Genomic DNA, 25,243 nt, shown 5'->3' on the forward strand with positions numbered 1-25,243 from the left:
GTCGATTTTGCACAAAAGATAGTGATTTAATAGAACTTTGTAGTGACTGTACCAACATTAGATTGGTGAATGAGGAACCTGATGTGCAAAGGCTACTTAGCACTAATTAGGTGACTTTCCACGGGTCGAGAATTCATTAGAGTGAATAGAGAAGTCTTTTATGTTGGAGAATCGGAAAGGTTTTCAAAACCTGATTCCAATTTCTGAGAGTATATCTTTATTCTGATGGATACATCTACCAGTGGATTCCTCACCTTTTGAATACTCCTAATGTGCCAGCATTCAACAGAAATGTTTTCTTTCTAGATCTCCATGTTGATGAGGACGTCACATATAATGGCTCCACACGTGACTCTGTCTGATGTCATCGGAGCCATAAGAAGTCCTCGCCGGTGTACTTTTTTCCCCCTTTTTTCTGCGCCTTCGATGCTAATAGTTTTTCTACCTCTCTGTGTGGTTACACTGTTTCAAGGGAACTTCACTGTCGAAGTTTTGTTTGAGCAACCATGTATCTGTCGAAGAAGTCGGGCTTCAAACTCTGTAATAGAAACATGCTATTATAGTGCATCTCCGGAAGAAATGGATTTCCGGATTAATGGATCAAGCCAAACCAGAACATTTTAGACCAGTACCATTGCTCTTTTTTTTCTCCAAAGTAACTGAAAAATATGCTCAACTCGCGACATTCATGGCAGAAAGGGGCCTTCTCCATAAGGCCCAATCTGGTTTTCAACTTCAGTATAGTACAGAATAAGTTCTCTTACTAGCCTCCTAAACCATACGTTAGATACTGGACAGAGGAGACACGGCTGCTTTATCGCTGTTGGATCACAGCAATGTTTAATCTTGACATGTGCCCAATGACTTACATCATTGAGCAAAATGGCTTTAACATCATATCATATGCCGATGATACATTTTGTATTATTCTATCCTAGAATGCTGAAAACATGGCAGCTCGTTTGAAAACATGCCTGACGAGGTCGCTTAATTGATTCGCTTCACCTGTCTCAAATTGAATGCAGGGACAACTGAAGTTTTTATCTTTGGTAAACAACCATCAATATGGTCTTCAGTATGGTGGCTGGATTCATTGAGACCTGTGCCTAGCCTGAAGCCAAAAGTTAGGAATCTTGGGATCGGGTTTGACTCACAGCTTTTGTTTGAGCACCAAATTTTAAGCTTAGCGGTTCAATGTTTTGGGATTCTGAGATCCTATTAAAAAAAAAAATACATAGTCCTACTCCCTGAGGCTGCTAGGAAGGCAGTGATCCTATCACTAGTAATCTCGACTATGGATTATTGTAATGTATTATATCTAGGGGTCTCACAAAGCTGTTTAAAAAGGTTGCAGCGGGTACAAAACACAGTCGCCTGATTGTTACTAAAACTTTCCAAAAAAGATCAGGATGGCCCCGGCATTAGCACAACAGAACTGGCTTGCTCTAAAGGAAAGGGTTGCCTTTAAGGCAATGTGCCACTGCCACAAAAAGCACTGCAATACCTGCATTCGCTGATTAAGTGTTATATCCCCAGTAGAAATTTACAGTCAACAGAAGCTTGCTTGGCCACGATCCCTAAATTTAATAAAGTGGGTATTGGTGGTACCTCCGTTGGTGTCTTGGTGGAAAAAGAGGGGGGGGAACTCCCTCCCTCTCTGTCTTAGGAAAGAGCACTCTGAAACTATCTTCCGTAAGAATCTGAAAACCTGTTTTTTCAGGTTCAAGTAATCTTTAGCAGAGGTGGATTGTGAGCTCCTTAGTTAAACTATTTCCTATAGCTCTGAGACACCGCTATATGAGGTAGCTATGCGCTTTATAAAACTTTTAAATTATTCTTATTCTTATTATTAGAAGGCAAGTAGACACCTCCAGAGTGTACACCGGCATATCAATTGATGGAGGGAGGATTACATACATGTCTGACGGGGACAATGCCAGCTTAGATGAGGTTTTACCCTGGCTTTTCCCTTCTCCTTCAGCACCACAACATGCGTCTGTCTTTTAATTACTAACTACATGGGACATCTGTCCCATTAAGACATCTACAGAGACACATGAGGAGGGGTGTGGCCTGAGTGTGACACTGATCAACCCCTATTGAATGGTGGCCTGGGATCGGAAGGACAACGAACCCGGAAGGAAGGAGTGTTGATGAGGGTGGGAGAGAGGAGCACAAAACTGAGACACCATGGGAGACTGACCAAGGACCAGACCGACCACGACAGGACGAATCGGGAGGCTCCAGCACCCTGTCGGATATCTACAGGGAACCCGAAAGTTGGTGGAGTAAGCTGGGAGGCCACCGTTCCCTGAGGAGCATGGCTAACCAAGGTATGTGGGCATCTGCCAGGACGAGTGGGAGGGTGGGAAATGGGTAGTTGCGGGGAGGGGACACCCGCCTAAGAGACAGGTTCCTCTCCTTATTTAGAAGATGGGAACGAGAGCCACACACCAGGTTTTCAAGTAAATGAAACAAGCATGACAATAGGGTGACGGATAGAAAACATCCCTCACACCCACTCCCATAAAAAGACAAAATTAAAGAGTATACACCTAACTGTGGTTCTTTCTTCTTCTGTCCGGGGGGTGCGACAATCTCGGTGGTCCAGTCTGGTCAAGACTAGAAGGGAGAGGAAGAACAAAGACTATCATTACGAAACAAACCACAGGGGAGAAAAGCATGAGACATACACAGAGAAAATAAAGAGAACAATAAGCAACAAACCAAGGCATAGAGTACATAATTTATCAGTCTACATAGCCATTTGCTTGCTGATGGGACAAGAGGTGGAGAATGATGCCCTTCTATTCAGCACCGTTGCTTACAGAATTACAAGCGGCTTATCAGATTGTCAACCGGGATGGGACGACAGCCATTTGCTTGCTGATGTGACAAGTGGTGGAGAATGCAAGCATAAGGCACCGTCTGCTACGAGATGGAACACGTACATCAGCTATGCAAGGGCCAGCGGAAACTGGAATGGGCCCCCGAGAACCACATGAAGCAGGTGGAATTAGACCAGACCATATTCGCCAACGCCATTCATTCTGAAGTGGACAATCTCACTAAAATGGTATGACAAACTCAGTTGGTCCCTGGCATTGGCCTTTCACAAGGACCCACAGCATCAGGAGTTATGGTACCGTTACAGAAGTATGGACCCGGGAAAGAGCATGTGGGGTTCTTTTTGAACTTTGAGCGAGCTGCTTATGCAAGCGCCTGGCCAACTGAAAGATGGCCCTTCTATTCAGCACCGTTGCTTACAAAATTACAGGCGGCTTATCAGATTGTCAACCGGGTTGGGACGACAGGTTATGGAGAGGTGAAACAGTTTATTATGGATTGTTTAAGCATAGATGAAGAAATCCACAGACTGAAATTTAGGAAGGAAAGGGGTACACCCAGAGATACCCCAAAGAGCTTATTTTATAGGATAAAGGATGCCGCATATCGCTGGCTTAAACCCTTGGAATTGACGAACAAAGAAATCATGGAAAAAAATCTACCTTGAACAATACTTACAAGCATTACCATTTCAAACACAGAAATAGTTATGACAACATGCTGGGTTGACTCTCAACCATGCAGTAGAAATGGCCACTTCATTTGTACGTGCCCAGTCTGGAGGGTATTGAACTGACCCTGAAAAGATTTCCAAGCCTTTCCCCATGTCCAGCCACAAGTATGAGAGAAAGCCAAACAAAACCACGAAGAACCTTCCAAGGTTAGGATAGGGAATCCCGAACTGTGGTAAACCCTGGTCCTCAATGGTACGAGTGTGGGGAGAGGGGCCATATCGCCCGCTTCTGCAAAGGACGAAAAGAGAAGGGGGATGAAGAACCTATGGAATATTCCCAGGACTGTTCACTATGCACAGGAAACTGGCCCTCTTTATTATGCAAGTTTATTCTTAAATGGGGCAACCATAACCACTTTGTTAGATTCCGGCTGTAGGCAATTGGTAGTCAGGAGAGAGTGGTACATCCTTCCCAAATAATTCCAAACAAAAAGATGAGGATACAATGTGCACAAGGTAACACCAAGGTATATCCAGTCCCAAGGCTTAAACTTTCCAGCCCCTTAGGGATAAGTAGCCCAGTTGAAGCAGGGGTTCTATCTTGCCTCCCTGAACATCTCATTTTGGATACAGATAACCCTACTTCCTTGATTTGTTGTCCGGAAACCTTTTACAGAAAAAGAGGTCCCAGACCCACCAAATCACAAAAGTGTTTTGTCCCTGATTCTCTTCTTACTTCAGAACAATGGGTAATGGACAAAAGGTTTGCATTGGCACAGCTTAATGAAAGCACCCTCCAGAATGTTTGGCAAAGTGCCAAGAGTAACCTGGACTCCTCCATTCCTACATACCCATGGTTTCATTGTACAAAAGAACCTCCTTTATCGATTAGGTAAGGCCAATGATACCTCTCAGTTGTTGGTTCCCTTAGGATATCGTGACCAAGTTCTGTTTTTTGCACATTCTCGCCTACTGGCCGGTCACTCTGGAATAGAAAAGATCAGTCAGTCCATGCTGCAGAATTTCTACTGGCCTTGGACATATGCACAGGTCAAACGATATTGCCAGGAGTGTGCCATATGCCAGAAAACCAACATCTATCAACCACCACTGATAGCCCTACAACCATTACCCATAATTAAAAAGACATTTGCCCGTATCTGTATGGATTTAATAGGACCCTTACCCAGGTCCACAAAATATTTTCAATATGTGTTGGTAATGGTTGATTTTTCTACAAGGTATATCCTGTAGCTATTCCCTTACGAGTGACCAAGTCAAAGGTCATCGCCCAACATCTCATAGAAGTGTTTTCTCGGATGGGATTTCCTCGTGAGATCCTCACAGATCAGGAAACTCACTTTGTTTCTAAAATAATGAAACATGTTTGCAAACAGTTAAACATAAAACATCTGACCACTTCTGTTTACCATCTCCAGACAGATGGCCTTGTTAATGGGTAGAACGGGAGTCTGAAATTAACTCTAAAAATGATGATGATGTCCAGTTATGGGAGAACTAGGGACCAGTTACTTCTGCTTGCCCTTTTTGTCCTAAGAAGCCAAATCCAGAGTAGCTTGGGGGGGGGGGATCTCTTCTTTTGAGTTGCTCTTTGGGCGACGACCACGTACACTACTGGAAATACCAAAAGAAGCATGAAAAAAAGACTCAGAAGTTGAGGTCTGTTCTCTTTTGGAGTACACTAGACAGCACAAATCCCAGCGATGTGGAATTCCTATCACTCACGGCCGGGACATATAGGGCCTGATTACAACTTTGGAGGAAGGTGGTAAACCGTCCCAAATGTGACGGATATACCACCAGCCGTATTACGAGTCCATCATATCCTATGGAACTCGTAATACGGCTGGTGGTATATCCGTCACATTTGGGATGGATTAACACCTCCTCCAAAGTTGTAATCAGGCCCATTGTTTTTACGGTCAAGGGCAACACGTTTTCATGTTTATTGTGTCCTTGGGTCTAGTAGGCCCAACCCCCTGGGGCACAAACCCTTTGGCTGCCAGTTTGCAGAGAAGGGATTGTCTGCTGTTGAGGTAATGTGTGTGTCCGTATGTTAATGGTTTTCAAACTTGTAGTTATGGTTCATTATTGAAAAGCCTTTATTAGGGTGAGTGCTATATACAAAGGTTTTGCGGTAACACTGCACTACTGACAGTGGTTCCAGTATAAAATAAATAAATATACATATATATATATATACATATATATATATATACATATATATATATATACACACACACACACACACACACACACACCTTTGAAAAGTTTAACAATACGAGGCTAAGTATAATGCTCTCAGAAAGCTCTCTGATTAGATGCAAATGTTTGCAGAAGCTTGTAAGCAAGAGTGATGATTCTTTGTTTTCAAAATAAAATGTTCAGAAAAAAATGCAAGTAGGAAAAAAACACTTTTCCCTGCTATTAAATTTTACTTGCCATTTCTTTGAAGTGCCATTTAGTTAAATGTGTTGATGCATGCTAGTATTTCCAAAAAATATTACCAATGGAAAATCAGTGCAACCATTTTCAACAAGATTATGGGAACCAATGTCAAAGCCAACCAATCCTACATTTGTTGTGAGTCTTTAGGTTTTGTCAATCCAATCCTTGTTTAGACATGGTTTCTGTAACACTTTATTGTTGTAGGTGTTGCTAGGCCCTCACCATAGTAAAGAACACTGGCAAAAATGAAAAAAGTGTTTTGGTTTCAAAAAGCACACATTGCCACTAGTGGTGCAACAAAGGTCCCGCAGCCTCTGAGGTGTGGGGGGGGGCCCTCTACAGGTTCACCTCAGCACAACACATGCCCTGAGTGAGTTGGGGGGGGCTCCATGTTCTTTGCAGAGGGGCCCCCTCCAGTTTTGTTACGCCACTGATAGCCACAGTAGTTCCTGGCACTGAACAAAACTACTTTGTGTGCCAATATGCTCCTTGAGGAACAGCAGAATGCGATTACTCGCAGTAAAGCCAGCTGACAGACCGAGAGAAAGTTTTAATGAAAACAAAATGTCTAATTAGGGACCCATTTATTAAAGAAAGTCACAAAGATGCACCCATGGCATCTGTCTTTGAATTAGTGGCTTTCATGAATTAACAAGAATTTACAGAAGCAGACCAGGAAACAGAACTCCTAGAAAATATTTGCGAACTGTATTTTAGCATGAGCAAATATGCATGTGTAGATTTGCTCATGTGAAAATCTATTGAGGGTCATTGTCCCATCCAAGAGTGAATGGTGTTCGTCTTTAGTACTCGTCCCAAAAACAGACGACAGCCTATATTTCTGCATTGACTTCCAATGTGAATAGAGTCTCTAAACTGGATGGGCATCCCTTACCTACAGTTGATGAGATGATGGAGAGGCTTGAGGAAGCACAGTACATAAACACTATTGACTTAACTAAAGGCTATTGGCAGATTCCTTTAAACACAGCTGACCAAGAAAAAACAGCCTTTGTTACGCCAAACTGGTTGTACCACTTCACTGTCATGGGGCCCCTATAACCTGTAGGAAAGCACCCACTTTTTTGCATGATTACCTCCACTTTTTACCTGCTATCAGTGTGCTTAGACTGTTTTCACTGGGATCCTGTTAACTAGGACCCCAGTGATTGTGATCTCTCCCTCCAAATTTGGTTACTTTTGTGCAGTGCACAATTGGCATACTGGTGTTACTGTATAAGTCCATAGTATATGCCACTTAGGGCATTGGGACACCAGGAGTCTCCCATGGGCTGCAACTTGTGTTATGCCACCCATGGGATTACACGTAAAATGTGCATGGAGGCCTGCCATTGCAGCCTGCGTTAAAAGGTGCATCCACCCTTTCACCCCAGGTCACTGTAAGTCACCCCTGTGGTAGGCCCTTTCAGCCCAAAGGGAAGAGTGCAAGTTCCTGTGAGAGGGGATGCAACACCTTCTCCCTTGGAAATAGGTGTTACAAGGCTGGGGAGCAGTAGCTTCCCCATGCCACCGGCTTGCTTTGAAGGGCACATGTGATGCCCTCCTTGCATAATTCGGTTTGAACCGGTCACTGCCCTGGCATGAAACTACACAAAGGAAAGGGGAGTGACCAATCCCCTGTCCATCACCACCCCACGGTGGTTCCCAGAGCTCCTTCAGGTGGCCACTTTATTCTGCCACCTAGAAACCAAGAAGTGCAGAGGCCCCTGGGGGCATATGAGTGGTCAGGCTAACTTTTTGGACTATTTAGGGTCCTCAGATTCGGTGTGTAAGACTCCACCAGGACTCCTTTGCATCGACCTCTTCTGCTAATGGCCATCAGAACCGCTGCTGGACTCTTCAGGAACCAAACAAACAAGCTTGGAACTCCTGAGACGACCTCGCCTTGCAACATTGTTTCTTGGACTCCTTCCAGCATTTACAACATTTCCACAGCTGTGCATCCTATGGGGTCAGCAAGACTTCAGCTACACCAAAGAAACAAGAAGGAATCTTCCTTAGAGTGAAGGAGTTACTCCCCTGCATCTGCAGGCACCTAAGGCAATGACATCCAGCTGTTGGGATCTGCTCTCCTCTGGAACTGCATGGATCCTGCAACACAGGTGGTAGTGCTGAGTGGTCCCCTTGGTCCTCTCTGCCCTTTGTCAACCTTGGGATATGGTGAGCCTTGCCTCTCCTTGCAGGACAGTACCCCTGTGCACTGCGAATCTTGCAGCAACCAAGGCTTGTTGATTCCGGCTCCAAGGGATCTTCAGGCTCTAAGTAGCCACGGCCTCCAGCACTTCATCCTTGCAAGGACAGTCTCCTCTCTGCTGCTCCAGCGACGTGGTACTCGACTTCAGGTGTGCTGATTGGGCCTCACTGCAACTTACTGTGCCTGCTGCCAGTGGGTGGCCTGTGAGGGCTACGGCTGCTTCTGCTGGCTCTCCCGGCTGCTGAGGGACAGCCCGAACTCCCCTCCCAGGGTTGAGTCTCGTGGACCCTGCTTGTATCTCTTCTTCTCTGCAAAACCTCTTCTGCCCGGAATTGCATCTGCCAAGGCTTGTTGAAGGTCCTCCTGGCCACAGACTATCAGCTGCCGACATGGGACATCATATGCACGACTCCAAGGACCTCTGCAGCTCATCTTCACCTTCCCTCATCGATCGGATCTTCATCCAGAGAAGAGTGTGTAGTGCTCCTGCCCCACTGGGACACTTCTGTGTGGACTGAACTCTGTCCCCTTCTTGTTCAGGTCCTCTTCTTCAGGAATCCACTGGACTGGTCCTGGTCTTGCAGTCTTCCTTCTCCAAGTAGTTTGGTAGTCTCTGGGAAGACCAGATCACTTACATCTGCTATCCTGGTCGCTGGGGGTCACCTAGGTACTCACCTCCAGGGGTCCTGCGTTCTCCCAGCTCCCTTCTACCTGTTCCATATCCTTGGGTGGGGGACCTAACTTCGCATTCCACTATTTTAGTATACATTTTGGCCCCCCTATAAAGCCCCATTTTCTGCTATTTTTGCCAATGCTTGTTGTTTATATATGCTAATTCCTATATATATATATATATATATATATATATATATATATATATATATATATATATATATATATATATAGTGTGCATTTGCCTCCAGTTGGGTGACTGGCTATAAGTAATCTATAAGTAATCTAGGGCCATTTTTAAGAAATCGCTATTTCCAACTCGCAAAGTGCCATGTATCACATTTGCGATTCGGTAATAGCGATTTCTTAAAAATCGCAAATGCTATTACTGAATAGCAAATTGCGATACCGGCCCCATTCGCAGCTATGGGCCTGTTGGCCCATATCTGCGAATTTTTTGCATTTCCAAAATTGCGATTTCTAAACCAGAAATCGCAATTTTGGAAATGCAAAACCCCAGGGTGCTGGGGGGCTAAGGCCCCCTCTGCTGCACCCCAAAATGTTTTTGGGGGACATGTAAGGTGCACACATGCCAAAAGGGCATGTGTGCTTTACATGTACAATTTAAAAATGCATTTTAAATGCATTTTTAAATTTTGCACATGATTACCACCAAGTTCAACTTGGTGGTAATTAGCGATTCCTAAATGCCAAAATCGCATTTAGGAATTGCTTCATACATGTGCTAACAAATCGCAAATAAGGAATCCTTATTTGTGATTTCTAATTTAGAGAGTAGCAATTTTAAGGAATTGTTATTTTAGCGATTCATTAAAATTGCATTCAGAATGTATTTCATACATTCTGAACTGGCATTTTGCCTTCGCAAACGGGCATTCGCACCGTTTGTGAATGCAAAATGCTTTCATACATCTGGTCCCTAGTTCAGTGCTACTGTAATAAAGTACCTTTATTTTTGTAACACTGTGTGGTTCCTTTCAAGTGTGAAAAGTTGCTGTGTGACTGCTGTAGTATTGCAAGTGCTTTACACTCCTCCTAGATTCGTCTTGGCTTCTCACCACAGTTACCATTAGAGAACCCTGGCTTCCTAGAGACTCTCACTAACTAATAAAGGGTTGACTGGACCTGGTATAACGTGTAAACACCATAGGTATCCACCACACACCAGGCAGCCTTCCTACACAACTTTCCAGAGACTCATGAACAGCCTACTAGCAAAACTACAGGGGCATTCATCCGCTTACTTGGATGATATGGCTAGACTTGGCTAGAACACCTTAACCATCTTAGATCAGTTATAAAAGGCCCACCTCCATATCGATGCAAAAAAGTCCAGATTTGCACACCATTAAGTGAAATATCTGGGTTATCTCCTTGGAGAAGGGGTGATCGAACTTCAAAAAGAGAAAATAAAAGCCATAACTGCAACTCCTTTTCCTAAAAGGAAAAAAGGAAATGCAAGCGTTTCTCAGTCTCCTAGGATATTACAGGAGATTTATTTCTTGCTTCTCCGAGCGACCAGCTTCCCTTACGGACTTATTGAAAAAATTGGCATCTCCTATGTTTAAAAACCCCCAGCTACTCCTCTCGAAGCCTTTCAGGATTTGAAGAATGCACTTACTACTGCTCCGGTGCTTTGTCTCCTGACTTTCGTAAACCCTACAAGACGCTTCAGATGTTGGCATTGGTGCTGTTTTGTTCCAATTGGATGCTGAAAGGCAAGAGAGATGCCTTCTCTATATCAGTAGGAAGCTGTTTCCTTGTGAAAAGGTGTACCCCACCATAGAAAAAGAGAGTCTGGCACTGAAATGGAGAATTGAGAAGCTGTGCTACTATCTAGAGGGCAGGCCTTTTGTACTGTATGCCGAAGGGAACAGTGACAGAGTCCTGAGATGGTTTTTGTATTTGCAGCCCTTCATGCCTGAGGTCCGCCATAGGAAAATTAGGGAACAGGGTAACACTGACTTCCTCACTCGTTTCCCCCTTCTCCCCGAGCGGGAAAATCCTGGGGCGGGGGTGTGGGATGGGGACAATTTCAGCTTAGATGATGTTTTACCCTGGCCCTTCCCTTCTCCTTCAGCACCATGAGATGCGCCTGTCTTTTTCTTACAGAGAATATGGGACATCTGTCCATTTAAGACATCTACAGAGACACATGAGGAGGGGCGTGGCCTTGAGTGCGATGCTGATCAGCCCACTGATGAATGGTGGCCTAGGATCGGAAGGACGACTAAGCCGGAAGGAAGGATTGTCAACAAGAGCAGGAGAAAGGAGCACAAAACAGAGACACTGTTAGAGACTGGCCAGCACAGGACGACTCAGGAGGCTACAGCGCCCTGTTGAAGAACTTCAGGGAACCGGATAAGAGTTTCTAGAGTAAGCCAGGAGGTCACCGTTCCCTTGTTTCGCCATGCTCCCGGAGGAGCGTGGCTAACCCGGGTACGTGGGCATCTGCCAGGACGAGTGGGCGGGTGGGAAACTGGTAGTTGCAGGGGATGGAGGGGGTGTTGGGGACACCCATCTAAGAGACAGGTTCCTCTTCTTATTTAGAAGATGGGAACATGTGTCACATACCATGCTTCCAAGTAAAAGAGACACGCGTGACAACACAGTGATGGGATAGGAAAAAAACTGCTTATATCCCTCACACCCACCCCCACAAAACAACACAAAATAAAAAGAGTATACACTTACCTTTGGTTCTTTCCTCTTCTTTCTGAGGGGTGCAACAACCACAGTGGTCCAGTCCGGTCGGGACTAGAAGGGAGAGGAAGAACAAAGACGATCATTACAAAACAAACCACAGAGGCGAAAAGCAGGAGACATACATAGAGACAATAAAGAGACTAATAAGCAATTAAACAAGGCGTAGAGTACATAATTTATCCGTCTACATAGCCGTTTGCTTGCCCATGTGATAACGTCTTTGGCTTTGCAAATGGTGTAAAGTCACTGAAAAAGAAAAGGCAGTGAGATTCCCTAGGTGGGGGAATCATTGAATTTGGGAATTCATGAAACGCTGAGAGATGTTTTATATGATATGAAGCCACCTCCTAGACCTACATAGTTTGAGGCATCATGTGAATAGGAAAGAATGGCATTGAAACAAGACAAAGACAGTATGAAAGGAGGACTAAGAGAGCTGTAAGAAACTAAGCAGATGCAGTTTGGGATCAGAGAGCACAAATATGGAGGACAGGTATAGCAGAAGGAACCAGATTATATCCCATGCACACAAAAGGAGAAATAGACAGAACTAGGGAATCTGAAAGGCCAGCCAGAAAAACATATAAGGGTGTGAATGAAGCAAAGGTTGATCAAAAAGTTGACTGGATATTATATATTGGAAGACATGTTGTCAGAACACCCACCACCATATGTGGAACCCATGCTGTTTGGTGGAAACTCCACAGTAAGTGGTGTAGTTACTGTCACAGCTCCTGCAGATTCTGAAATTTCACAACTTACTAGTCAGATGCAAACAGTAATGCCGGTAAAGGTACAATCTGTATTGAGACAGCTAATTTGATAGCTCAACCGATTACTGGACAGCCTGTTATTACACAGGCTGTAACACAATAATCAGTACAAGTACTCCAGCACAAATCTGAATGCCCCAGACGATACCATTAGCAAATGTTCCAGTTAACATGGTGACAACTGTGCAGGTAACTGGATTAGTTACTCAGCAGATAGTACCTGTATAGATTATACAGACTACAGTGATTCAACAAGCGACTGGGGTTGCTCCAGTAACAAAGTTCATTCCTACTTCACAGAACTCACGGATTGTTGTGTGGACCATTCAGGCATTAGGGGAAGGTAGGCGTTTCGTCTCTACAACACAAACCGGAGAGGGTAATGCAGATGGAGGCTTAACTCCTCCTTGGTTCGAAGAGCCTGTCAGAAACTATGTAAAGGTTGAGGATGCAGAAGGACCAAGTACTAGTACGAACCCAGAAACTAGTCCAGTTGCCCAGGAAGAAAACCTTTAAATGTGCCACAGTTGAAAGTTGAATTGAAGAATTGTTTAAACCTTGAACATGTAGAACAATATCATGAAAAATAATTTATCTGTGGAAAGAGATCACATTAAAAGCTGCTATGGTACATGACTAATTAATTGAATTGGCAAATAAATAGGATGTAAACATTTCTAAAAGCGTACCTTTGCAGAAAAGTGTCAGAGTTCAGTTAAATGATAAATCTATTGAGAACATATGCTCTACAGGATTACAAATTCATCTCACAGAATTAATAAAATGTGTACGCACTGGAGATGGATAAATATAAAATTAAATGAGCAAGAGCAAGACAAGAAACAAGCAAAGGATGTTGAGCTTAAAATTAAACAAAAAGAACAGACAGGGAAGAAGGATACAGTCTATGATATATCCATTGAGGGAAACACCAGGTGGAGTGTATGTACATGTTCTTTGCAGCAGGGGAGACTTTTTGTCAATTACAAAAAAAAAAAAATCAGTAAAGGAGATAGTCCAATTCTGTGGTATCCACAGGTTCCGAGATGTGTAAAATTTTCTAAGGTGCTGTGGACTGATTTACAGGGAGTGCAGAATTATTAGGCAAATGAGTATTTTGACCACATCATCCTCTTTATGCATGTTGTCTTACTTCAAGCTGTATAGGCTCGAAAGCCTACTACCAATTAAGCATATTAGGTGATGTGCATCTCTGTAATGAGAAGGGGTGTGGTCTAATGACATCAACACCCTATATCAGGTGTGCATAATTATTAGGCAACTTCCTTTCCTTTGGCAAAATGGGTCAAAAGAAGGACTTGACAGGCTCAGAAAAGTCAAAAATAGTGAGATATCTTGCAGAGGGATGCAGCACTCTTAAAATTGCAAAGCTTCTGAAGCGTGATCATCGAACAATCAAGCTTTTCATTCAAAATAGTCAACAGGGTCGCAAGAAGCGTGTGGAAAAACCAAGGCGCAAAATAACTGCCCATGAACTGAGAAAAGTCAAGCGTGCAGCTGCCACGATGCCACTTGCCACCAGTTTGGCCATATTTCAGAGCTGCAACATCACTGGAGTGCCCAAAAGCACAAGGTGTGCAATACTCAGAGACATGGCCAAGGTAAGAAAGGCTGAAAGACGACCACCACTGAACAAGACACACAAGCTGAAACGTCAAGACTGGGCCAAGAAATATCTCAAGACTGATTTTTCTAAGGTTTTATGGACTGATGAAATGAGAGTGAGTCTTGATGGGCCAGATGGATGGGCCCGTGGCTGGATTGGTAAAGGGCAGAGAGCTCCAGTCCGACTCAGACGCCAGCAAGGTGGAGGTGGAGTACTGGTTTGGGCTGGTATCATCAAAGATGAGCTTGTGGGGCCTTTTCGGGTTGAGGATGGAGTCAAGCTCAACTCCCAGTCCTACTGCCAGTTCCTGGAAGACACCTTCTTCAAGCAGTGGTACAGGAAGAAGTCTGCATCCTTCAAGAAAGACATGATTTTCATGCAGGACAATGCTCCATCACACGCGTCCAAGTACTCCACAGCGTGGCTGGCAAGAAAGGGTATAAAAGAAGGAAATCTAATGACATGGCCTCCTTGTTCACCTGATCTGAACCCCATTGAGCACCTGTGGTCCATCATCAAATGTGAGATTTACAAGGAGGGAAAACAGTACACCTCTCTGAACAGTGTCTGGGAGGCTGTGGTTGCTGCTGCACGCAATGTTGATGGTGAACAGATCAAAACACTGACAGAATCCATGGATGGCAGGCTTTTGAGTGTCCTTGCAAAGAAAGGTGGCTATATTGGTCACTGATTTGTTTTTGTTTTGTGTTTGAATGTCAGAAATGTATATTTGTGAATGTTGAGATGTTATATTGGTTTCACTGGTAATAATAAATAATTGAAATGGGTATATATTTTTTTTTGTTAAGTTGCCTAATAATTATGCACAGTAATAGTCACCTGCACACACAGATATCCCCCTAACATAGCTAAAACTAAAAACAAACTAAAAACTACTTCCAAAAATATTCAGCTTTGATATTAATGAGTTTTTTGGGTTCATTGAGAACATGGTTGTTGTTCAATAATAAAATTAGTCCTCAAAAATACAACTTGCCTAATAATTCTGCACTCCCTGTAAATACTTTCTTTGACATTGTGGTTCCAAGTGATGTGGGCGGAATGTAAGGTTACTGTTCAGTGGCCAAATGGAGAACCTGCAAGAAGTCCTGTTGCCAAAGCACCATTGCCTGTGGTAATGACCAAGTATAACGAGGCAATAACATTTTTAAAAGATGGAATATTGCCTAAGGACTTAAATTACTTAAAGCTGAAAGAATACAGCAAGAAGTCAAAGAAACTGTGCATTAAGTTTATGAAAGATTAAAGTTTTTTTTAACAGCATACAGATCAGAAGCATCTAGATTCCGGAGACATGGGTTATTTTATCAACACACTTATGCTTGGTTTGAGGCTTGACATTTGTCAAAATATACAGCAGAATGTGATTTAGTGGCAGACTAAGACTTTAGTTAAGATTCTGAAGTATGCAAAATACAGTAGTGATTAGCAGGAGCTAAAGCAGCAGAAAAGTAAAGAGAAGTTAATGTTAGCTCAGACAAAGTTTGCGCAACAGGTATTTCAGAATCTGTCAGTTGTTAATAATGCTGTGCGGTTCAAGGCATAAGAAGTGTCACCGAGCCGAGCTCAAGCTGGAGGAATAGTGGTGTTGTCAGGGAAAGGAAGAGGTGTTTCTGTTGATTCAGGTGCAGGAGTTGATTTTGTGATGCTCAAGAAAATGACCACCTGTCACGTGTGCAATAGGCTAATGTTGGTTTAATCAAGATAGAATTCTAAATAATTAGAATCAGGATGGGAATTAAGTTCAACTATAAAATATTCCAAAACGACCAGTTTCAAATTCCAATGCACAATCGAAATCTATTCGTCCCCATGCCACAAGCCCCTGTTATTCAACCTTTTATGAATGGAGTACGTTTTAGTCAAAACCAACTGCCTGGAATGAATGTGATGCAGGCTCAAAATCCCAATGAAATTCAACAATTTCCAATGATTGATAACAGCAAAATTCGGAACTCTGGTGGCACGTCACAAAGGCACTGCCCGAGGGGGGGCAGATTGCATGCTTGGTGCAATCTTACAGGTAGACCAAAGTGGATTATATCTAAACGGAAATGTGAATGGCCACGAAGTGTAATCTCTTAATGACACGAGAGCTACCATTTCCACTGTGCGCACAGTTGAAGTGCCAGACCGACCCCTCTCAGGAACAGAAATAAAAGATGTAGGAGTTACTTATAAACAAGTTATTACCCCGATTTCAGAAGAATCACCTGTAAAAATACGTTATATTGCAGAAACACATCAATTTGTGGTGTGTATTTCAAGTCCTGTTAGGCTTCCTAGCACATTGCTGCCTATCTCTGACAAAACTGAAACTGATCATTTTGAACATGATTGCCTTAATGTTACGGATCTATACATCAAACTCAGACCGGAAATATTGGATGAGCCATTGATTAATCTAGATTATATCTTGTTTATGGATGGCTCATGTTTGAGAATAAGTGAAGGTACTGGAGAGGAGCATATGCAGTATGTACCATCCAAGAAATAGTTGAGGCTTTATGGCTTCAAAGTATTTCTTCAGCGCAAGTTGAGGAACTAATTGCCCTTACTAGAGCTTGCTGCTTGACAGCAAAAATGAGTGACAATATTCACTGGCTGCCAATACGGGTTCAGTGTCGTCCACAAGCATGACCTTCAGACAGTTTTGGTTTAATCCAAAATTCAGAGAACATGCTGAAAAGGTTTGACATTGGTGTGTGACATGTCAACAAATGAATGTTTGCAAGAGAACACATCACATTGAGTCATGTAGGATGGTAAAGTGGTCCCTTTAACTGGATGCAGACAGATTTCATAGAGATGCCCGTTTGGAATGGGTTGAGATAGGTTCTGGTGATTATCTGCATTTTCTCTCACTGGGTGGAAGCCTATTCCATGAGGGAAAATGACTGTCTCACTGTAGTAACGTTACAGTTAAGGAAGTTAATACCTAGGTATGATATGCTTGTCATTCTAGAGTCAGATTGAGGTACTCACTTCAACAGTAAGATTATCAAAATGTTATGTGCAGCATTACAAGTTGAGAAAAGGCTTCATTGCAATTATCGTCCATAAGCTTCAGGCATTGTGAAACAGTTGAACAGGACCATTAAATACATATTGATGAAAGTTTGTGCATCCACTTCCTTAAAATGGCCTGATGCTTTGCCTTTGGTGTTGATGAGTCTGAGAAGTACACCTGATAAAAGAATCGGCTTATCTCCTCACAAGATCCTGATGGGGAGAGCAATGTGATAGTCTGCAGTTCCAGCAAATGCACTTGTGAATATCAGAGATTACATGGTACTCGATTATTGTAAAGGGCTGGCAGATGTGGTGCGTTCTGTGTCTCAACAGGTTAAAGCTGTGACTGAACATCCAAGCCAGTACCAGTGCCACGGCTTGAACCCTGGAGAATGGGTCTTAGTTAAGAAACATGTGATAAAGTCCTGTTTACAGCAATGCTGGAAAGGGCCCCATGAGGTAATTCTGATCACAAACACTGCAGTCAAGTGTGCAGGATCTCAAACTGGGTGCATTGTTTGCACACCCAAAAGGCAAGAAATACTCATGTAAAAATAGTGCTGTCTGATATTGGTGAACCACAAGCACTGGTGTAAGTACCACCATCCGTTGTACAAGAAGAAAATCAAGAAAGACAGCATTGTGATCAGAGACTGCAAGACAAAGTTGAGGGTGAAGAAGCTCTATTGGCTGATGTCCAGTTGCAGGACATCTCACAAATTGATGATGGAGAGATACTGACTGTAACCACTGGCGATGGCTATCCTGAAACAGTCACAGAACAAACACTTGATAACCCAGGAGAGGGTACAAGTTCTGGATCAAGTACAAGAAAAAACCCACATGACGAGAACTAGCCTAGACTAAACATCAAAAAGAGAAAAAAAAAGAGTGGGCCTACTTAGTCAGCACCATTAAGAGCAATCAAAGCAGAAGAATCAAGTGGTTCACACTCAGAAGATCAAGGAGAACTTGAGTGCCTTGTCAAAGATATTCATGTCCTGAATGGACATACTAACTGAGTCAGATCCTGAATGTTCCTATCTCTGAAATACTTGAATGGAGTAAGGAATTGCCACTACCACCCTGAAAGACCTAATTGCCAATAACCTTTCCAAAAAAATAGAGACATTATATATGAACAATTTAAACAAAGAATTAATTGAAGATTACCTTGGTCTGAGATTAAGAAGAATATAAATGAGGGATAATGTTTTAGAAGAACACGGAGTAGTGTTCAAGATTGTCAATATTGAAACTGGGCAAGTGAATACACTACATTTGTTGTCACTAACGAATTATTTGTAGTAGATCCAATTATAGAGCCAACATGTGTACCGTAAATAGAATAAATTTACTTGTATTGATAGTTGCAGTACGAAAAGCAATAGTTTTAGGAATATGCTTTACACCAGATACAGAGAAAACTAAGAGAGTTTGTTAACACTACACAAAAATCTATTATAGATGAAAATATATTAAAGACATAACTTGTAGATTACATGGATGAAGATAATTCTATGAATGTTTATTGCAGACTAGTACAAGATTACACCAAACCTAAGGAAATTAATAACTGCTATGTGTGCGCACACATGCTGTCTTCAGCTGATGAACAAGTTTTTTTTATCACTACATCTTTCTTTCCTATGCAATTTCTTATAGCATTTTGTTTGGTTTAGCTTATAGACAAAGACATTTTGAATATTATTATTCAAACTTTGATATGGTGCTTTCTAAGGTACCACTGATGAAGAGCATGAACTTACACGCGCAGGTCAGAGAAATGGAGACAGCTCGGAGTTAGTTTTAGACACAGCGGGTCATTCTGACCCTGGCGGGCGGCTCTGGCGGGAACCGCCAAATGGCCGCTCTGTGGTCAGAAGACCGCGGATGCCATTCTGGCTTTCCCGCTGGGCCGGCGGGCGACCGCCAAAAGACCACCCGCCGGCCCAGCGGGAAAGACCCTGCAACGATGAAGCCGGCTCCGAATGGAGCCGGCGGAGTTGCTGGGGTGCGACGGGTGCAGTTGCACTCGTCGCGATTTTCACTGTCTGCAAAGCAGACAGTGAAAATCTTTATGGGGCCCTGTTAGGGGGCCCCACGACAGCCGTTACCGCCAGAAAAAGGCTGGCGGGAAGGGGGTCGGAATCCCCATGGCGGCGCTGCATGCAGCGCCGCCATGGAGGATTCTCTGGGCCAGTGGTAATCGAAATCGCCGGATCCCCTTTTCTGACCGCGGCTTTACCGCCGCGGTCAGAATGGCCCTGGAAGCACCGCCAGCCTGTTGGCGGTGCTTCCGTGGTCCCCGGCCCTGGCGGTCTTGGACCGCCAGGGTCGGAATGACCCCCTATGTCTTCCTGTAAATACTGTTAAGGTTATGAGAAAATACAACTTGCTTAATGAATTCACAAGAAAAAGCTTTTGTTCAAATTTTAGAAGAGAGACATGAGCAATTTGCAAGAAAAGCATATAAGAAAGAGGATGAACAAAACAACATGTGGAAAAGAGAAGATGAATTCACAAAGAAAGTAGTGTTATCTAGACTGAAGTTAGAAGAGCGACTGAAAGGGAAGGAATGTGTGTTCAGGAGAAGGATAAGTGGGAAGAAAATACCAGTGAGGAACAGTAATTGTGAACATGTGTTTGAATTGTCTGGTGGGGAATGGCAGATTTTGAAAGAAGGCAACCCAACAATACCAGGAGTAAATTTTATAAGTGGAGGGAATGCATAGTTTAGGTCTCCTACATTTTGAGAAGAAATATGTTATTTCCGAAGATTTTAGAAGCCCTAACAATGACACCAGCACACATGAGATGCATATGAAGTGCGAGTGAAGGAACACAAATGGTGGGAGACATATTTGGAGCTACAATACCTGAAGTGGGTTTAAGTCTGAATGAAGAGATAATTAGGAGGTTGTCCACTGTAATAGACAGATTGACAACAAGTACTTTTGAAGCCATATTATTAGAAAATACAGAGATTGGAGTTATTAGGTCTATGTTTCTTCAAAACCGCTAAGCATTAGACATTCTCTTAGCTGAAAAGGGCGGGCTCTGCAAGATGCTGAGAGTTGAAAATTGCTGCAGTTGTATACCAGATGTGAGCAAAAAGATAATAGAATATGCAAATAACATAACAGACTCAAAACCTGACCTGAAACCTTTGGAAACTACTAGTATAGCTCAAGAGGATTTGAAACACTAGCAACCTGGCTGAAAGGATTGGGAGGAGGAATACTTTAAATTATACTAACACCCATAGAATTGATAGTTTGTCCTAGCTACACCAGGCATATATAAAGCAATTAAGATGATTTTGATAAAGAAGAGAGCAAGCTAAATGAACAAGAGAACGAAGAAAGATTCGGAACTGGAGTGACAGAGTGAATGAAGAATATTTGAAAATTAACCCCTTCCCCGCCACGGACGTAATGGTTACGTCCATGGCAGCGCCCGTGTGGCGCCATGGACGTAACCATTACGTCCTGGGACTGGCAGTCGGGGGAAGCGCTAGCGCTTCCCCCGAGGGCCGCCCCCCAACACCCCCAGGCCAGGGCTGAAAGGGGAATCCCTTCCCCTTTCACGCCCACCCCCCCCCCCCCCCACGACGTCAGCGCGCAATCGCGCGCTGATTTCAGGGAAAGGGGGAAAGACGCGCTGGAAGCCATTTGCTTCCAGCGCGTCTAAGGGAGAAGGTGAGTTTTTCACCTTCGTGCGGGGTGGGGGAGCTCTCAGAGAGGCATCGAGGGAAAGGAAAGGGTTTTCCTTTCCCTCGATGTCTCTTTGAGCATTCCTGCTGCCCGATCGCGATGCGATCGGGCAGCAGGAATGCCCACTAGACACCAGGGATTTCAGTATGTGTGTGTGTGTGTGCTTATTAGTGTAGGGGAGCGACCCCTTGGGCAAGGGTCGCTCCCCTTTGGGGGCACATGTATTTTACGTCGTTTCTGCCCCCCCTGGAGGCAGATTGGCCCTATTTTTAGGCCGATCTGCCCCCAAGGGGGGCAGAAAGCCACTACACACCAGGGATTTTAGTGTTGCTTTGTATTTTTTGTGTTGGGGGGCGGCCCCTTGGGCAAGGGTCGCTCCCCTTTGGGGGCACATGTATTTTACGTCGTTTCTGCCCCCCCTGGGGGCAGATTGGCCCTATTTTTAGTCCGATCTGCCCCCAAGGGGGGCAGAAAGCCACTAGACACCAGGGATTTTATTGTTGATTTGTATTTTTTGTGTTGGGGGGCGGCCCCTTGGGCAAGGGTCGCCCCCAGGGGCCCTCATGTATTTTTGGGCAGTTCTGCCCCCCTTGGGGGCAGAGAGGCCTATTTTATTTAGGCCTTTCTGCCCCCAAGGGGGGCAGAATCCCAATAGCGCCAGGAATAGTATGTATGTATGTGTGCTTTGTGTTGGGGGGTGGCCCCTTGGGCAAGGGTCGCTCCCCCCAGGGGCGCAATGTATTTATTGTCGTTTCTGCCCCCCTTGGGGGCAGATTGGCCCTATTTTTAGGCCGATCTGCCCCCAAGGGGGGCAGAAAGCCACTAGACACCAGGGATTTTATTGTTGATTTTTATTTTTTGTGTTGGGGGGTGGCCCCTTGGGCAAGGGTCGCCCCCATGGGCCCACATGTATTTTTGGGCAGTTCTGCCCCCCTTGGGGGCAGAGGGGCCTATTTTTTTTAGGCCTTTCTGCCCCCAAGGGGGGCAGAATCCCAATAGCGCCAGAAAGATATGTTTGTATGTGTGCTTTGTGTTGGGGGGTGGCCCCTTGGGCAAGGGTCGCTCCCCCCGGGGGCGCAATGTATTTAGCGTCGTTTCTGCCCCCCTTGGGGGCAGATTGGACCTATTTTTACGCCGATCTGCCCCCAAGGGGAGCAGAAAGCCACTAGACACCAGGGATTTTATTGTTGGTTTTTATTTTTTGTGTTGGGGGGCGGCCCCTTGGGCAAGGGTCGCCCCCAGGGGCCCACATGTATTTTTGGGCAGTTCTGCCCCCCTAGGGGGCAGATATGCCTATTTTTTAGGCCTTTCTGTCCCCAAGGGGGGCAGAATCCCCATAGCGCCAGGGATACTATGTGTGTGTGTGTGCTTTGTGTGGGGGTGTGGCCCCTTGGGCAAGGGTCGCCCCCCCCAAAGGGTGCAATGTAATCTGGGCGATTACTGCCCCCTCCCCTTGGGGGTAGATTGGCCTATTTTTTTTTAGGCCCATCTTCCCCCAAGCAGAGAAGACTAGACACAGGGGAAAATGAAAAAATGGTTAGTGGCGGAGTGTTTGTCAACTGGCGAAGTATTTGCTTTTATGATAATAACAGTTTTTCTCCTTTTTGTTTTAGTTCAAAGCTTTTGCTGACTTTGCTGTGGCTTGTTGCAGTTTTGGCAGTAGTTGTCCTGCGGTTTGCGTAGTTGCATGTTTTAGGTAAGTAAATAAATTTACTCCAAGTGAGTATTGTTGCAATGCATGAATGACATGTTTGTAGGTGGTGTACTGAATGCAGGATTGTGTGTGAAATTGTCCTTAGAGTTATGCACAATGATTATTGTGTTGTCTTATGTCTAATTTGCTTTTTTTTTTCTCTTTTTAGTGGGATATCGTTGGTGATTGCTGTGGCTGTGCAGAGTAGTTGCTGGTGAGTCAAGCTTTTTCAGGCAAGTGAGCAGTATAGTTTTTGAGTTTATAATTCTTAGTGATAAACCTATACTTTGTTACTTATCTTACACAGTGCTGGTTGTTGGTGGTGTATTTGTCCAGTTAATTTTAGTAGGAAGGATCATGGCCAGCCGTAGGATGACCGCTCAGCAGGTTGTTAGTGTGCTTTTTGAGTCATCTTCTGACCATGAATATGAGACTGACTCTGCATCTGAGGCAGAGGAGGAAGTGCAGGATTCTGGAAGTGAATTTTCTGTCAGAGATGAATCATCTGATGATGAAGCCACTCTCAGTGCTGATGAAGGGCCTGTTTTAGAGGAGGACAGTGATGTGCCAATGGTGCAGGAGCCAGCGGCTGAAAGGCTTCCCATTGGAAGACCTGACGCATGGGTTGCACCAAACATGGAGCAGCCACAGTTGCCTGCGTTTACTGGTTTTCCAGGGTGTCGAGTTAATACGGAAAACTTTTTGCCCGTCAACTTTTTTGAGTTGTTTATGGACGATATATTTTTGGAAGAGATTGTTGAGCAGACTAATTTGTATGCAGAGCAGTTTTTGAGGGACAACGCTGCCAGACTTAGGCCACACTCTAGAGCTAGCCGGTGGATTCCCACAAATCTGGAAGAGTTGAAAAAGTTCTTGGGTTTAACTTTTTTGATAGGGCTGATAAGGAAGCCGTCGCTGTCTTCATATTGGTCTACTAGTCCCTTGATGGCAACTGCTATATTTCCTGCCATCATGAGTCGTAACCGGTATGAGCTTCTTCTTCGGATGTTGCATTTTGTAGATAATGCTTTAGCCTTGCCACGAGATCATCCTGATTCTGACCGTCTTTTTAAGATTAGACCTGTCCTTGATCATTTGGTAGATCGGTTTTCAGAGATCTATGTTCCAGGGAAAGAAATATCTGTAGATGAGTCTTTGGTCCTGTTCAAGGGTCGTTTGGTTTTTAGGCAGTACATTCCTAGCAAGAGGGCACGGTATGGAATTAAATTGTATATGCTGTCAGAAAGTAGTACAGGATATGTTTATAATTTCCGGGTCTACACTGGTAGGGATTCCAATATTGACCCCCCCTGGTTGTCCTCCCACTTTTGGAGTTAGTGAGAAAATTGTGTGGGAACTTGGTAGACGACTGTTTAACAAAGGTCACCATTTATATGTAGATAACTTCTACACTGGAGTTCGGTTGTTCAAGGAGTTGTTCAGAGTGGACACTGTTGCTTGTGGCACAATCCGCTCTAATCGGAAAGGCTATCCAAAAGAGCTTGTCTGTAAAAAACTTGAGAAGGGACAGTGCAGTGCCTTGCGGAATGATGAGCTGCTAGCTCTGAAATTTGTAGACAAGAGGGATGTATACATGCTAAGCACCATCCATGATGAGAGTACTTCACCTGTGGCTGTTTGGGGTCAGGTTGCCGAAGTGCGCCAACCTGTGTGCATCTTAGACTATAATAAGCACATGGGTGGTGTTGATAGAGTAGATCAGAGGTTAGAACCTTACACTGCTGCTCGTAAGTCTTATGTGTGGTATAAGAAATTAGCGCTTCACTTGTTCCACTTGGCAACTTTTAATGCTTTTGTTGTGTTTAAGGATAGTTCTCCAGAGTCAAGGATGACATTTGTGAAATTTCAGGAGTCTATCATAGCTAGCCTTGTTGTGCTGGAACAGGCAAGAGTTCCTAGAGAAGCAGTGGTGGAGGATGTGGCTAGATTGAAAGATCGTCACTTTGCTGAGCACATTCCTCCCACGGCCAAAAAAAACTTTCCTGCTAAGAGATGTAGAGTCTGTGCTCGAAGAGGTATCAGGAAGGAGACTAGGATGTACTGCCCTGATTGTCCTTCAAAGCCTGGGCTGTGTGTGGGTGGCTGTTTCAGGAGCTACCACACACAGAAGAATTATTGGGAAATTCCGTGAGCGTAAACTGGTGTTTTATATTTTTATATGTTCGGTTTCACGGTTGGCATTAGTCATGTATTCAGTTAGAGCTTTTGTGTTTGTAGTTTTGTACTAATTTATGATTAGTGGTTTCTTTGTTGTTTAAAAACAAAAAAAAGGGGATGGCATGTGTAGAGTGGCGCTTGGCTGGCGGCGTGGGTGTGGTGGCGCTTGGCTGGCGGTGTGTGTGGGGTGGCGCTTAGCTGGCGGTGTGTGTGGGGTGGCGCTTGGCTGGCGGTGTGTGTGGGGTGGCGCTGGGCTGGCGGTGTGTGTGGGGTGGCGCTTGGCTGGTGGTGTGGGTGGGGTGGCGCTTGGCTGGTGGTGTGGCGCTTGGCTGGCAGTGCCGGCCAAACGCCAGTCCACACACTCATCAGCTGGTGTGATTGCTGTATCAGGCATGTGGGCGTATGAAAGTGATGGGCCCTTGACTGGCGCTGTCTGTGGATGCGAGTCTTGTAATGTGCTGGGCCCGTGGCTGGCGGCGTGAATGGTCTAGTGCATGTCATGTATGAAAGGTGTGTGAATGGACTGTAAAGCGGTTGGTGCCTTGTCGTGGCTTTACAGCTCACGAGCTGTGAGTCATTGGTTCAGTTTTTTGGCCTTTCAGTTATTACCAGTGCATTTC

At 44.4% G+C, this 25,243-nt stretch overlaps 1 protein-coding gene across 10 annotated transcripts in view; it reads right to left on the bottom strand.

Moving 5' to 3' along the window:
- The window catches only part of LOC138284268 (zinc finger MYM-type protein 1-like), a 69,964-nt gene that overhangs the window by 13,891 nt on the left and 30,830 nt on the right, over nt 1-25,243 (bottom strand). For 2 of the 10 annotated variants that reach the window (XM_069222844.1, XM_069222848.1), the window contains 3 exons: nt 11,592-11,654; nt 4,429-4,505; nt 2,556-2,622 (listed from right to left, as the gene is read on the bottom strand). The gene's annotated coding sequence lies outside the window, so the exon portion shown is untranslated. Of the gene's footprint in view, nt 1-254; nt 539-2,555; nt 2,623-3,525; nt 3,810-4,428; nt 4,506-11,591; nt 11,655-25,243 lie in introns of all 10 variants that reach the window. The other 8 variants (XM_069222842.1, XM_069222843.1, XM_069222850.1 and 5 more) reach the window with 7 other exon arrangements.

The sequence above is a fragment of the Pleurodeles waltl genome, chromosome 3_1 (assembly GCF_031143425.1).
Source record: "Pleurodeles waltl isolate 20211129_DDA chromosome 3_1, aPleWal1.hap1.20221129, whole genome shotgun sequence".
NCBI lineage: Eukaryota > Metazoa > Chordata > Amphibia > Caudata > Salamandridae > Pleurodeles > Pleurodeles waltl.